Source organism: Athene cunicularia (genome assembly GCF_003259725.1).
Source record: "Athene cunicularia isolate RWA chromosome Z unlocalized genomic scaffold, athCun1 chrZ_part1, whole genome shotgun sequence".
In the NCBI taxonomy this organism is placed as follows: Eukaryota; Metazoa; Chordata; class Aves; order Strigiformes; family Strigidae; genus Athene; species Athene cunicularia.
The window spans coordinates 7,959,425-7,975,788 of NW_020799142.1; the positions used below are offsets into that span (position 1 = coordinate 7,959,425).

General features: G+C 37.6%; 2 long non-coding RNA genes across 2 annotated transcripts in view; both read left to right on the plus strand.

Moving 5' to 3' along the window:
• Positions 1-670: 670 nt before the first annotated feature.
• LOC113489926 lies at positions 671-14,829 on the plus strand. Its single transcript, XR_003400110.1, has 4 exons — positions 671-682; positions 7,831-7,836; positions 11,058-11,061; positions 14,573-14,829. It is a non-coding gene; the product is annotated as an uncharacterized LOC113489926 (long non-coding RNA).
• Positions 14,830-15,066: 237 nt separating this feature from the next.
• LOC113489707 overlaps positions 15,067-16,364 on the plus strand; it is a 12,870-nt gene continuing 11,572 nt past the window's right edge. The window contains exons 1-2 of the long non-coding RNA XR_003400083.1: positions 15,067-15,203; positions 15,245-15,247. This is a non-coding gene — a long non-coding RNA (uncharacterized LOC113489707). The remainder of the gene's footprint in view (positions 15,204-15,244; positions 15,248-16,364) is intronic.

Below are 16,364 nucleotides of genomic sequence, written 5' to 3' on the forward strand. Positions count from 1 at the left end.
TCAGTATGTCTTTGTCTATGTTCATGGGTCTCCTAATGTCTTTCGTGTTAACTTTTCTCATAGCTACAAACACAGACTACTTGAATTTTGATTTTAAATTCATAATAAGCCCAAAAAAGGAACCATGAAAGGTGGGCATATCTGGCACTAAAATAGATAAAACTTACCACTTCTGTCATTTCCTTTTTAACCATTTCATCATCTATTTGTCATTCATACTATTTGCATGGTAACAGTCAGCAGAATGTTAACACTAGTTTATATGCTAGATATTAAAAAAGCAAAATAGGTTACGTTTTGCAGTACCATGAGTTACCTAGAAGCAGCAAATAGTTAAGAAGAGAGCTTTCAATGAAACTGTCCAGCATGCCAGCAGGGTAGTGGAGTCTTTTTAAAAAATGAAGTAAAACATGCAGAATTCAGTGATAAAGAAGCATTTATCCGTGAGACCTCGTTGTTGTTTACCTGCAAGTTTTATACAGATATTTTCAATATTTTCTCATAAATTCTATATCTAAACTATAAAAGTTATTACAATATAAATTTAATTTAAAAGGTCAGGTTTTATTGCTATTTTTATTTTATTTTTCTTGTACTTTATTTCTTGCAGATACTTTCATAATTCTGTATTTGCCACTAACCACAGTGAACTCATTTATATGTAATTACTTGTAATACACAAGTATTTATATGTCTGCTATATCTAGGTTTCTGGGAGGTTGTTCCTGCCTGCCAGAACTAACCTGCTCCAACTGCAAGAACACATTCATCAACTTGTGAGCATCATCAATTGAGGGAAGGTAAATGCAGATACATTTCTTTAGGTCACCTCTGCTGGCCTCCTAGCACTCTCCTTTCTCGGCAATTTAATAAAGCACCCAGTGGAACATCTTTTATTTTTTCTTTCTGTTTTGTGGAACATTCAAGTTTCTCAGTTTAGATTCATCAGTCAGATGAATTTTCTCTTCACATCTATTCTCTGAGTTCATTTTGTGGAATTTTACTTAGAACCAATGATTCATTGTAAAAAATTTCTGAATACACATTATTCAGAATGATCCATACTGCATAGCAGTGGCCTGAAATGTCACAGGGTATATTTCGACAATAAGTATGATCGTTGGACACAGTATTGATATATTTATATGAATATTAACCATTTCTTTGAATTTTAACATGCAACACATTATTTGTCTTCTGCAGATAATACCTATTACTGAACTTTGGAGATTATCTCTTTCTGAAAACAGGCACAAAAGACACTAAAATTGCCCAGTGCAAAAGACCTATTGAACTAACAATTGCTGTGAAGCATAGATTTCTCCACATTTAAGTTGGCATTTTAACAATTATATCACTACTTACTTCTAATAATTATGAGAACAGGTATTGGTTTTGGAGTTTATTCCAGCATAACATGCTTCAAACATTTTGGAGAAGTTTTGATCAGTTCTGTATAAACCACAGGAAGTCTTTTGTTGGTAGCTGAACACTACTCTTCTACAAAACTCAAGAAGGCAGAAGGCAACTGTACCCGATTCAGTCCACTTATAGCAGAAGTGAGAAAGGTGGGATTAAAAAGCTACTAACAAAGATGAGATAGTTTGTGACACTGTGACACAATAGCTTTGAAAGTATTTCTACACTGGAGCAAAGGAGAACATGAATATCACCTGATACAAGAGCATGACACATGTAGCTTAACTTCCTCATTGCTCTGGGATTTGAGCACAGTAGAGACCCCCAGTCCTCCAGAACAGCACCAGAATCCATGGGTCATTTGGTGAGTAAAAGAGACTTTGTAGCACTTTCAGAACTGTGAAAGCTCTATCCGAATACAGTTCAGACAGTGGTAAGAAAAACAGAGTTAACTGCCAGTGATTGTACATATTATAAAGAAGAAAACCTGAATTTTATTCACCAGCTGAACCAAATAGGCATGATCGGGACATGGTGAACAGGAGCAATGCAATCTGTGTCTCAGACAAGTAAACAGCATGTGATTAAAGGGATAGGAAAAAAGTTGTCAGATATGCTAAGCAACAAATGATGGCCTGAAAAGCATCACTGAAACAGGAATATGTGTTTACTTGTATTTTCTTCTTTCTGATGCATACAGATTGATACCAAAAGCTGAAACAGTGATAACTGAGAGACTCCACTTTTCCTAGCTGTTCTTTATAGTGCTGAAAAATCTTAGCAAATATTTTGTTTTGCAAAAGTAATTTTCTGGAATAATTTCAATACTTCAGTTATGTGGCTGCAGCAAGGCTATGAAGATCATTGATTATGCAGAACTTACAAGTAAAAAAAACTAAATGGGAGTTTAAAACTAGCAGGCAGAGATCGTGGATGAAAGAGATGAGAAGGCAGGAAAACTAAATCAATAATGGCTTACAATAAAAGTAATTTTAGCATATCCTTTGTAAACTCCTGGAAAAAAAATAGTTAAGTAAATGTATAAAAACTAATATGATATTAGAAGGGGCAGCACAGTCTAACAGTTGTTTAAAGCAGACAGAATAATGTGAAAAAAGGCATAATGTAAGCCATGGAAAACAGAGGTTTTGTAAATACTGTCTTTCAATGCTCCACATTTTTTTATATATGTTTTTTCTACATATGATACCTAGCTTGAGACCGTGATCTGCTATATGGAAATGAGAAAGCTCTGTCTTTTTCAAGTGTAAATGTTTCCTTTGAATTCTTCCATTTTAAATGGAGGTAGCAATGCTTCTAGTACATTAAAACAAGTGATTTCCCTTCATTTGTGGAAACTTTATGTGACAAGGGATAACCGATAATCTGAATACCAAATAAATTAGGATAGACTAGTTTTTATTATAAAAAAATACCACTATCATTCATCAGTCATATGAGTATGAAAGTGTTTGGAGAGATATGTCAGTTTATTTTTACTTAGTGAAACACAAGAGATGTGTAGAAATAGTATGAAATATTGAAATATGTCATCTTGTTATGCTCATCTAGACTCTCTTAGGTTTGTTTAAAACCTTCTGAACCAATACTTAGATCATATATTTCTTTTCAAGTAGAACTCTCTCTTGTATTATAAAAAGCATTTTTAATGTTATATCTCAAAAATAATATTTGATGCTTCTTTAGCATCATCATGCTTTGATATATATTTCGTTTACTTTCATATTCTATTCACAAAGATATCCCCATATACTATTTTTTGCATTTGATTTTTCATTCTTTGGAAAAGTATCTACTGAATTTAAGCCCGATTAGCTATGTTTCTGCATCAAGATCTTTTATTTTTAACATTTAACTCAAAAATATTGCATTTTTTCCCCCATTATATCATCTACAAAAATTTTGATAAATGTACAATCGTCATTCTGTCATCAGATTTGCCAATAGAATTAGAAGCAGGCTTAGGTCCCTACTTGGAATTCCCCCAACCATAATTCAAGGAAGACTGATTCATTCCCTAAAACCAACATTTCTTCATATTGCATCTCTAGGCCACATTCTCTTTATTTTAATAATTTTCAAAAACTTTGTGTCTGTTATTTCTAACCTACTCTTTTTATTTTTTTGTTAAGCCTCCTGTCCTGTCAAAGAAGGGTTTAAGGGAATCCATTCATGACAATATTTATACGGATTTTTTAAAGAATTTTTAGATACCAAAAAATTGATTCTTCAGTAATATGTATCATAGCCTTTTCAGTTATTGTTTTGGTGATGGTAGATATATTTTTCTGAAGAACTGCCCCTCTTTTATTCCAGTACCCTAACACAAATTTTGCATAAGCCACCAGTGGAGTACCTTTCACTTTTCTACATGTTCTTGAGCCTCATTTCCCTTACTCTAAATAGTACTATCTCTTTCTTTATCATTAATTTAGTTAATTATATACTTAATGTTTGATATTTTTTGTAAAACAACTTAAAGGCAGGAAGGCATTTATGATTCTTGTATTCTTGGATCATCGAGAATTTGTTTTTCTTCATTTTTGGACACTTCATCTTAAATTTCCTCTGACTTCCTTTTCCCTGTCATTAGAGCACTTTTTCATTGCTTTTTCTATTTCTTCATAACAAGAAATCATTATATCTTACCTTCTTGCTTTTATACCCATATGCATGTACCATTTCTTAAACCCATCTGTGGGCATGTGTTTCCCTTGCTGTTGTTATTTTTGAAATTCAGTGGAATAAAGATGTTCTGATGTACTCAGAAGTGCTTTTTTATGTTTCCTATGTACCTTTTCAGAATTTTTGTTGGGTATTTAAATTAACAATCTATGTTCACTCATCAGATCATTATTTGTAAAACTTTAATCCTTATTCTACAGTTCTCACAACCTCTTTTCCTGGAGAGAACAGGAAAATATCAATGGTTCCACATTACTCATATCTTTCATTTTCAGATTTTTCTGAATTTTCTTTTTCCCTTCACTAAAACAGCTGCTCTTTAAAAAAATTCTCCTTCTAGAAGAACTCATGGTCTACATATTTCATACATATTTCAAAATCTTAATGGACTATCTACATCACATTTTTCCAGCAGATATTTGGGGAGCCAAAGCATCTTTTGTTACTACAAAGTCATGGTTCTTAAAGTTTACTAGAAAGCATGAAAATCCTTAGTTATTTTATCTGCACCAGACCATGGCCATGATATTACTCCTACTGTTTTCCTCTTTCCCTGGAGAAATTCCAAAACCTGCCTTTCACCTCTTTCTGAACACAGAGAGGAAAAACAAAGTACCTACAAGATAAACTAAATAATATTCTGAAAGCATTAACACATTTGACAGTATAAACTTTGTTATAAAATTCAGTAACAGGTGGCATTTGATTCAAAATTTCTAAAGCCATGATCTCAGGTGATAGGTAACACTTGCCAAAAAAAGTAAGGTTAACAGACTCTTTCACACAACACAATACCAAGATTACTGAAAGCACGAAGGTCCAGTACTACAAAGCATTTTTCTGCTAAGTGGTCTTATCAAAACACTGTTTAACAGAAAATCAATGCAACCTTTCCAACAAACTAGCAGAAATGTTCTTAGTATGTTTGTTTCAAACAGGAGATGTTGCCGCTGTGTCTAGACTTCATTCATCCCAGAAAATTTGGGTTGAAATTACTGTTATATCATCATGAAAAAATATTTTCAAGTAGATATGCAGACCAGAAGTACAGGTCTACCATTGAAAGATCATTTTTAATCCAGATCATTTTCATCTGGTTTACAATATAACTTCAGAAGCAGTGAGAACACAATGGAACAGCTGAAGAATAAGCAGCAAGTAGACACAAATCTCTTAAATATACCTTCACCGAGCATATTAGTTTTACATGACAAGGTTTTGGTAGCAGAGGGAGGCTGCAGGGATGGCTTCTTTGAGAAGGCAACAGGAGACACATGGGGACAGAACCAGTTCAAGCTGGCCCCAAGACATACCCACTCCTGGCCAAAACAGTCCATCAGCAACATTGGTAGCTCCTCTGTTAAAACATATTTACGAAAGTATAAAAACTCCTGCAAAACAGCTATGAGAGACAAGCAAGAAAATGTGACAGAAACAGCACTGCAAACACAGACGTCAATGAAGGAGGAGGAGGAAGTGCTCCAAGCACCAGAGTAGAGATTCCCTTGCAGCCTGTGGTGAAGACCATGGTGAGGCAGGCTGTCCCCTGCAGCCCATGAAGGTCACCGGTGGAGCAAATATCCACCTGTGATGGAAGACCTCATGATGCAGCAGGTAGACATGCCCTGAAGCAAGCTGCATGGGCTCATGGAAAGCCTACACTGGAGCAGGCTACTGGCAGGAGCTGTGACCCATCGGGGAAGCACAGTGGAGCAGACCATTTCTGCAGGACTATACACTGTAGAAAGGACACCTGCTGGAACAGTTTTTGAACTGCAGCCTGTGGGAAGGACGTTGGTGAAGTACGTGAAGGACTGTCTCCTGTGAGAGGAACCCCACACTGGAACAGGGCAAAAGTGTAAGGAGGAAGGAGCAGCAGCAATGAAGCACTATAAACTGGCCCCAATTCCCATTCCCTGCCTCCTGCATACTTAGAGAGAAGGAAGTAGAAGACCTGAAAGTGAAGTTGAGACTAGGAAGGATGGAGAGGTGAGGTGAAGGTTGCTTTATTTCTCACTCCCCTACTCTGTTACAAAGTAATCAAAAATAAATTAAATTAATTTCCACAAGCTGAGCCTGGTTTACCCATGATGGTAATTTGTAAACAATCTCCCTGTTCTTATCTTAAGCCATGAGCTTTTTGTTGTATTTCCTTGCCATTTTCTGTTGATGGAGAGGGAGTGATGAAATGACTTAGTGGGCACCAGTGGCTGGCCAACCCAACACACAGAGTCAAATTCTTCAGCAGTTAGAATACCAGCAGTGATTTCCTCAGCCAGTATTGCAAAGGTGGACTCTTTCAGGTTAAAGCTGTAAATATCTACCTATTTTTAAGGCATGGGTGTGGGAAATCAGCAATACCAGGACCTTTGTTTCTGATCTCTTGCTGTTTTGTGCCTTTACTATGTTAACTAATCATGTGAAGGGGATAGAGTAATGTGCTCAGAGTGAGACCAACTTAACTGACACAAAAATATTTCTGAGACATTTCTGTTTCTGGTGTAACTGGTATTTAGGGCTCATCACAAAATTCCTTTGGGATACAACCATCCACCTAGATTAATAGGTCACAATCTCACATAAGGCTGTAAGTACCACCATGCTGTAAATTACTATTATCAGTGGTAAATATTAGCTGTCTAACAGTAAAAGAGTACTTGACTGTTATATGACAATAAAATGCAACACAAAAGTTACATTTCTCACATCCCGAAATACTGTTTAGTTCAAAAACACTAAAGAGGTCTGAATCTAAAGCAATATACTGGGAACAATGAAACAGCCTGTGTGATAGCTACAAGGGAAAAGGTTTATATTGCACAGGTAAATAAAAATATGTTTTATGGGCAGTTATTGTCAAATAATTCCCTTCAGAGTAATTTAGCCTTCATCATCCTGATACAAGCCTACAGAATAGTTAGGAAAAAGATCTGCTAGTGATAGTAAACATAATATAGCACACTATATTGATATTAGAAAAATTTAAGTAAATCTGTAACTGTTGAAAAACCTAGGCACTAGTTCAGACACGAGGTGTTCTGTAATTTCTAAGAACAGACATGGGGGGCTAGTGACAAACTGACACTGCTGAGTATCAAAGAGCAATGAAAATCGAGGACCACAATTAGAAGTGCTAGTATGTTAAAATCCACTTAGTGCTATGTAGACAAGTCATTAGAAATTACATATTAAAGGGGTCTCATAACTCCATCATGAAGGCCACTTCTTAATATGTAAAGGATGAGAAGTAGTAAAGTCAAGATTGCATTTTCTTCCTTTTCTATTCAGAAATATCCCAGCAACACAGGAGTATCTTACATGAGACAGATGACCAAAGACAATAACTGTAATTAAAGCGCCTGGTTACTTGCTGTCTTTTCAAAGAGAAGTTTGCTGCTGCCAACTGTCACAGCTGCCTGCTATTGACACTAGTAATGCTGACTTGAGCCAGGGTCCCGTAAATTACATTAACACTATCAGCTGGAGCTGAAATTTTCAAGGACGGTAGAAAAAGGAATGAAAGTATGGATCTGAGCTGAAGAATCCTGACAGCATTTCAATGAATGTATTTATTATTTAAAAAACTGTTAGTGTCATATAAAATCCTGTCACACACACACAATCCAATTTTCAGCAGCAATTTTGATTTCAGTTTCTCCCAAGATATCTTAATTCTGCCCTCTGCAGTGTGTTAATTTTTGATAGAACATGGTCTTTGACACTGATCTGAGGCAAACATCTGAAAAATAGGGTTTTTTTTCAGACAGGGTTTGTTTAAATTCTAATCTAACAAAATGACTGAGCACTTAAGTAGTAATATTTACTTCAGATTGTTCATCTATTCAAATATTCTGCTGCAACAGAAACTGTGTACTCCAACTGAAATACTTAGACATTAAGGAAATAGATTACTAAATAGTTTGTAAAGAAGGTATTATGCTCAACCATTTATGAATGAAAGTGCAGTACACATGTTGAATATTTGCTCTTTGATGTGTACAAGTAGCAAATTTACACTTCTAAGATTAGGACAATAAAAAGGAGCACATCCTCACATAGTTTAGTCTGAGCACTAAGTTAATTTCTAACTGTGAGCTTCCATTTATATTTTGTTGTACAGACTATTTATGTAAATCCTAGCATCTGAAAGCCTAGAATATTATCTAGAAATGCCATAATCAATTGAAAATATTAATTTATATTATTAGGGGATCATTACAGAATCAACTTATTAGGCTAGAGAACTCTAGCAGTGGATTCCTTAAACATATTGAACAGTGTCCAAAAAATACACTGACCCAGGTAAGTGTTATAGGAGCACTAGGCGTAGTTGAGTTCATTGTTGGTGTTTTAAATTCAGCTGAAAACAAAAAAACTTATTTTGTAAGCCATATACTGATGATGAAAGTTAATGTATTGCTGTGTTACCAAAAAAAAGTTCAGAGTATTATAACAAATGTATGGATATGTAAATCAATACAAAGACATTTTAAAAATATGTTTGGTTAATTTGACACCCCTTTCTTCTGTAATATCAGTTTATCAAATGAATTATACTATACCATGGAGCATAGAAATAACATGATATATCCAGAGGTGAATTAAGCATTCACTCTCTATGAATTTTTGTCAGTGTATATAGTTAGTTTTTGTGTTAGTGTTTTGTTAGTATATAGTCTTGTCTTGCCTTGCTTTTCTATCAGCTGATTTTTTAAATAAGATTGCTATATCAATGTTATGGTTAACTAAATGTTGATTAGTTCTTTAACTGTTTTGTTTTGACATGTTGAAATCTGTCTGTAAATCTGACATTTGTAAATTCACATTTCATTGATAAACTACTGGCAGGATATAGAAATTTTTTCCTAGACTAATTATATCATCTTTAATTCTGACAAAGAAGGCAGAGGAGCAATTCATCTTGAAAACCCAGTGTTCCTGAGTTAATGTAATGCCATCTACTTTCTACAGGTTTTAAGGATGATAATAAAGGGATTATATTTCTTCTATACACAGAGCTTTATTTCCCATTTATGTGCAGAGCTATAGTTGTCAATCAATTTCTGTCATACATCTCTAATATTATTCCATGGAAAAAGACTGAAAATCTGAGTGGAGATCTCTACATGCTTATCTAAATACACTTGAAAAAAAAAAAAAAAAAAAAAAAAAAAGTTTAATTAAATTTTAAGAGCGTAAATTCCTTAACAAAGTTTACATCTACTGAGTTGCACTAAACTGAAGTCTTCAAATATTGACTGTCTTGGTTTCTAAAGTATTTACATTTAACAAATTAATTATATTAAGTGACTTCCCCTTCCACTTACAAAATGCTAGGATGCTTCAATATATAAAACCGTTTCTTGAATATACGTTCAGTGCAAAGTCATTTGTTTATTTGTGCAGAGTGATTTGACTATTGAATTTCTCTCACTCAGCATACTAGGTACATTTATCAAACTACAGAAAGACATCCTCTGTTATTCTTGAGAGTAATATAATAGCAGTAGCCACAATATAGATTACAGGGCTATAGCTGAAAAGTTCCCTCCTGTTTCATTACTGTGGGATGTCTATAAACGTCAGGTAAGGAAGACTGGCAAGAAAATATGTGCAATTCTAAGTTCACGGGGGTTTAAAATTTGGTGCAATTGTACTGGTTATAACACAGGCAGTGCCAAGATGTAACTAATTTAAAGATTACATACTTGATAAGTTTTTCACCATATGTATTTATTCCATTAATGCAGTGGAGGGATTACTGAGAAACGCATCCAGGAAAGGACGTTGTTTCTGGGATTAGCTACCTTCGTATTTCTGTCTGGCCCTTTCAGATATACCAGGATGATCACACCTGTATTAAAAAAGAGCATGAGGAAGAGACACAAAGGGATTATATAGCATCAAGACCAATTTAGCATAAAGATTAAGATTCAGCAATAAGTAACTTGCATTCACACCTTCTGTCAATATAAAACCATTTTTGTTTTTACAACATCCCACTGGTATAAATAAAGAACACTTACAAGTTGACAAAGTCAGTATTGCTTACAGTCTCTCAGATGGAAGGACCAGAGGTAGGATCCCCAGCAAACCAGCTGGTTTCCAGGAAGAGTGATGCAACTCTGGCCCATCTCCTGGCATGCCATGCAAGTTTTGGTGTCAAGGACATGATGCACTCAAGATGTTTGGGGAATCCAGAAAGTGATGGCTGGTCCCAAAACTGCATATTGCAGTATACTTATTTTAAAGACTGTAATGTGTTTTCCCACAGAGTTATTACTGTGAAGTAATACAGGCAAACCCAAAAGCTTATGCTAAAACTAGAAATCTGAAATACATACCAAAATCACAATAAGTAAACAGCAGAATTTAAGCTTGAATGATAAGAGTATGAAAGATCTCTCAGTGGTCTGACCTCAGTGCCAGGGAAGGTCACGGAGCAGGTCATCTCGAGGGCCATTAAAAGTCATATAACGGACAACCAGGGGATCAGGCCCAGTCAGCATGGGTTTATGAAAGGCAGGTCCTGCCTGACAAACCTGATCTCCTATGACAAAATGACCCGACTGTTCAATGAGGGAAAAGCTGTGGATATTATCTACCTGTAATTTTGAAAACCATTTGACACAGTTCCCCATAGAATTCTCACAGAAAACTGGCTGCCCATGGCCAGGATGAGTGAACTGTCTGCTGGGTCAAGCACTGACTGGATGGACGGTCCCAGAGAGTGGTGAACAGTGGAGCTAAATCCAGCTGGGGGCTGGTCACAAGTGGTTTTCCTCAGGGCTCGGTGTTGGGACCATTTCTGTTCTACATCTTTATTGATGATCTGATAAGGACACGGAGTGTATCATCAGGAGTGGCTGGAGAGCTGCCAGTCAGAGAGGGACCTGGGGGGGTTGATTGACAGCCGGCTGAACAGGAGCCAGCAGTGTGCCCAGGGGGCCAAGAAGGCCAATGGCATCCTGGCTTGTGTCAGCAATAGCGTGGCCAGCAGGGACAGGGAAGGGATCTGACCCCAGTACTCGGCACTGCTGAGGCCGCCCCTCGATTCCTGTGTTCAGTTTTGGGCCCCTCACTACAAAAAGGACATTGAATGACTCGAGCGTGTCCAGAGAAGGGCAACGAAGCTGGTGCAGGGTCTGGAGCACAGGTCGTACGGGGAGCGGCTGAGGGAACTGGGGGTGTTTAGTCTGGAGAAGAGGAGGCTGAGGGGAGACCTCATCGCCCTCTACAGCTCCCTGAAAGGAGGTTGCAGAGAGCTGGGGATGAGTCTCTTTAATCTAGTAGAAAGCGACAGGACAAGAGGTAATGGCCAAGTTGCTCCAGGGAAAGTTCAGACTAGATATTAGGAAGCATTTCTTTCCAGAAGGGGTTGTTAGCTGTTGGAATGGGCTGCCCAGGGAGGTGGTGGAGTCCCTATCGCTGGAGGTGTTTAAGAGTCGGTTCGATTTGGAGCTTAAGGATATGCTGTAGATGGGAACGGTGCTAGGCGAACAGTTGAACTAGATGATCTACAGGGTCCTTTCCAACCTAGATGATTCTGTGAAAATTCTGTGAAAATTCTGTCCTGCACTTGGGCCACAACCACCCCCTGCATGGCTACAGGCTTGGGCAGGTGTGGCTAGAGAGCTGTCTGGAAGAGAAGGGTGTGCGGATTCTCATTGGCAAGCAGCTGAACATGATCCAGCAGTGTGCCCGGGTGGCCAAGAAAGCCAACGGCATCCTGTCTTGTATCAGAAATAGTGTGACCAGCAGAAGTAGGGAGGTGATAGTCCCCCTGTGTTCTGCACTGGTGAGGCCACACCTGGAGTATTGTGTCCAGTTTTGGGCACCTCAATACAAGAGAGATATCGAGGTGCTGGAGCGAGTGCAGAGGAGGGCAATGAAGCTGCTGAAGGGCCTGGAGAATAAATCCTATGAGGAGCGATTGAAGAAGCTGGGACTGTTTAGTTTGAGGAGGAGAAGGCTGAGGGGAGACCTCATCACTCTCTACAACTCCCTGAAAGGACATTGTGGAGAGGTTTTTGCTGGTCTCTTCTCACAGGTGATTAGTGACAGAACAAGAGGGAATGGCTTTAAACTGCAACAGGGGAGGTTCAGACTGGACATTAGGAAAAAATTTTCTCAGCAAGAGTGGTCAGAGAGTGGAATAGGCTGCCCAGGGAGGTGTTGGAGTCACCATCCCTGGATGTGTTTAAGGGTTGTTTAGATGAGATGTTGGGGGATGTGGTGTAGGGGAGAACTTTGTAGAGTAGGGTTGATGGTTGGACTCGATAATCCCAAGGGTCTTTTCCAGTTTGAATGATTCTATGTTTCTATCATTCTATTATCCACCCATAATAAACATAAATACACTAATAGTAAATGGCATCTCTTATTAAAAGTCATGAGGTAAAATACATTATAGGAAGCCTAATCACACAGAATAAATTCCACTATAGAATGTGTCACTTGGGATGTTTTCGTTTTTTATTCAGAGTTGTGTCTCTTAGACCTTGATGTACTTAACATGACAGAACAAACTATCTTCTCTCTACTGTGAATTATTTCTTGTATTAGAGGTAAAACTGGGCTGATACAGGGTCAAAATCTCATGTAATCTTCAGAATCATAACTCTGCTGCCCTAAGGGACTTGCTTTATTGGCACAAACTTTTCCCGTTAATATATATGTGATATTTCTTTCCCCAGGGTTATTTAATCTATTTGCTTTTTTCCTCTTCCTTCTCTTGTTTTTTTTTATTTCTGTTGGTTTCTGGACAGATGGGCACTGCAGCTCTTCATGTGTTCCTGCAGATTGAGAAAAATGAACTCCCTGATAAGTGTTAAACACCTTAATCTAACAAACATCAGGCTGAATATTTTCATTAGCCACAACTGCTGTCTCTCGATTTCCTAACAATCTTCTTCCCTCACTGCTTGCATGGTATCTGCAGCCATACTCCAGCCATAGCATAGGTGACTAACTAGAGGTGGCATGGCTAAAAACACAGCATGCTCAGAAGCACTATGAGCAACTTGTACTACTTTCGGCTGTTTCAATTCTGTCAGCCCAGCTGTAACTATGTCAGGTGCTCTGGTACTTCCCACACACTGCAAGAAAGACAAAAAGATGGAACGTCACAAGAAAGCAATTTAGTGAGAGCAGTTCACTCTCACTTGCTAGCACAGGTTGCTCAAGAACTACAAAAGACTGGTATATTAATCAGTATGACAGCACTTTAGCTGGCTACAAAGACATACATAAAATTTAAGTATTTGGTTTAATTGCTTTCCATTTATTTCTCAGCTAGGGTGTTTTACAGACACTTCACTGGACACTGAAACTAAATCATTGTGATCATCATAAAGTTCCTTCTGCTTTCAATGTACTACACTGTAGATAAAACTGAGTCAGTCAGCCCATAGCTGTTCTTTGGAAATAATTGACTTCTTTCTTGTTTAAGGGAAGACAAGCAAGCTACTATTAAATCTTGTCAGTAGTGAGAAAATAAATGGAGTTTTCACTTCTAGTGCATTGCCTTGTTTGCTCAACATCTACTTCATAAGAAACTGAAAATGACAGCCATAAGAAACATTATTTTTCAACTACACAGACCTGTTCTTTTAATAATGAATGAGGGCCAGGAAAGGCAACAAAAGGAATACCCTGTTTCAACTTCTCTTTACATTCTTTTACCAGCATAGACAAAACTTCCTGTAAATTTTGAAAAGAAATCCTGGAAAGGTCTCCCAGACCTCCCTCTAAGAGAATGTAATTAGTTTTCACCTAACAGTAAACTCTCTCTCAAAGTGCTTATACATGAGAAGAAACATCAATATCTTTACTGGGAAAACAAAGACACAGATGTGTGTTGACATTCTTGCAACTTAGTGACAGATCAGGAACAAATCTTTTACCTGCCATTATCAGATTTTATCCATCCAAAATTATAACTTTCAGACAACAAGAGAATTTCAGATCTCTCTTGTTATACCTATTTTCTACAGCAGTTCTTATGAAGGGCTGGTACTCTACAGATGCCCCTTGGAGACTTAATCGTACTTACAGCTAATCATTTTCATTACAACACAGAATTATTTTTCCTGGTCTCAGCCTTAGATCCTCCATTGTATATTCCATTTACTTTAAGAAGGGTATATTTTGACTGCTGTCGCCAAGTTAGGAGATTACCTTTATATTGTATTATATATAAAAAAGTGACCATTGAACTGTTCTCAGAACAGGTAATTATTTAGCTGGGAGACATGCTTCTAAGAGCTTACATTTCTTAATCTAATTTCTTGTCCTCCCTCTCTTCAATTTATTAGACCTCACAGGTATTTTTTATTAGGCTAGGAGGTACCAACAGCAATAATTTTCTTTTTAGTTTCTTCTAAGGCCAACTTCTCTCATTATATTTTCTGTAAATGTCTTGCCATCCCACTTCCTTATGTATAAGTGAAATGCTAAGGCTTGGAAAATAGGCCCAAACCAGAGTTGACCTATAGATGAATCCTCTATATTTTATAACTTATAACCATTGTGCTAGTAGTAGGTATTGTACTAGGTTATAACAAACCACCTATACTGATGTAAAAAGTGCTAAAATGTTGAAGTATTGAAGCTTGAGCAACAGGCTCTGAGCCAAAGCTGCTAACTTAGTATGGAGTCATTAACAAAATATGTATGTTCATTAATGAAAGATGTAGCTTAGATATCATATACTCATTACTGGTGATCGATGTAATGCAACCCTGTCCATCCTGAATGTATCTTTCTTCTTTTTTTGCTTAGAGACAAGTTAACAAAGCCATGAAGCCAGATGTCCAGCTTTGGGACCAGACGTGTGACCTTGTTCTAAAAAGAACATAAATAAATTAGATAAGCAGGGAAACTCCTTTAGCTTCTCCCTTGAGCCCTGGCCAGGCTCTGGGGAATCTAATGTGAGAGTGAAACCAGATATTTCCACTTAAAACAAAGGTGCCAGCTCTTCTGGCTTGCCGATTTTGGAGTATATAAGGCTGGACTCACTCACAGCGACTTTGGAAGCCTCACCTACAGGTGGACGCACCGCGTGGGATTTCCCACTGGTGAATTGTTTTTGAAATGGTCAGATATTTTGAACAGCTAGGCAGTATAGCAGCTACCACACCTCTTCTCCTCTTCTCTCCTCTTCTCTTCTCTTCTCTTCTCTTCTCTTCTCTTCTCTTCTCTTCTCTTCTCTTCTCTTCTCTTCTCTTCTCTTCTCTTCTCTTCTCTTCTCTTCTCTTCTCTTCTCTTCTCTTCTCTTCTCTTCTCTTCTCTTCTCTTCTCTTCTCTTCTCTTCTCTTCTCTTCTCTTCTCTTCTCTTCTCTTCTCTTCTCTTCTCTTCTCTTCTCTTCTCTTCTCTTCTCTTCTCTTCTCTTCTCTTCTCTTCTCTTCTCTTCTCTTCTCTTCTCTTCTCTTCTCTTCTCTTCTCTTCTCTTCTCTTCTCTTCTCTTCTCTTCTCTTCTCTTCTCTTCTCTTCTCTTCTCTTCTCTTCTCTTCTCTTCTCTTCTCTTCTCTTCTCTTCTCTTCTCTTCTCTTCTCTTCTCTTCTCTTCTCTTCTCTTCTCTTCTCTTCTCTTCTCTTCTCTTCTCTTCTCTTCTCTTCTCTTCTCTTCTCTTCTCTTCTCTTCTCTTCTCTTCTCTTCTCTTCTCTTCTCTTCTCTTCTCTTCTCTTCTCTTCTCTTCTCTTCTCTTCTCTTCTCTTCTCTTCTCTTCTCTTCTCTTCTCTTCTCTTCTCTTCTCTTCTCTTCTCTTCTCTTCTCTTCTCTTCTCTTCTCTTCTCTTCTCTTCTCTTCTCTTCTCTTCTCTTCTCTTCTCTTCTCTTCTCTTCTCTTCTCTTCTCTTCTCTTCTCTTCTCTTCTCTTCTCTTCTCTTCTCTTCTCTTCTCTTCTCTTCTCTTCTCTTCTCTTCTCTTCTCTTCTCTTCTCTTCTCTTCTCTTCTCTTCTCTTCTCTTCTCTTCTCTTCTCTTCTCTTCTCTTCTCTTCTCTTCTCTTCTCTTCTCTTCTCTTCTCTTCTCTTCTCTTCTCTTCTCTTCTCTTCTCTTCTCTTCTCTTCTCTTCTCTTCTCTTCTCTTCTCTTCTCTTCTCTTCTCTTCTCTTCTCTTCTCTTCTCTTCTCTTCTCTTCTCTTCTCTTCTCTTCTCTTCTCTTCTCTTCTCTTCTCTTCTCTTCTCTTCTCTTCTCTTCTCTTCTCTTCTCTTCTCTTCTCTTCTCTTCTCTTCTCTTC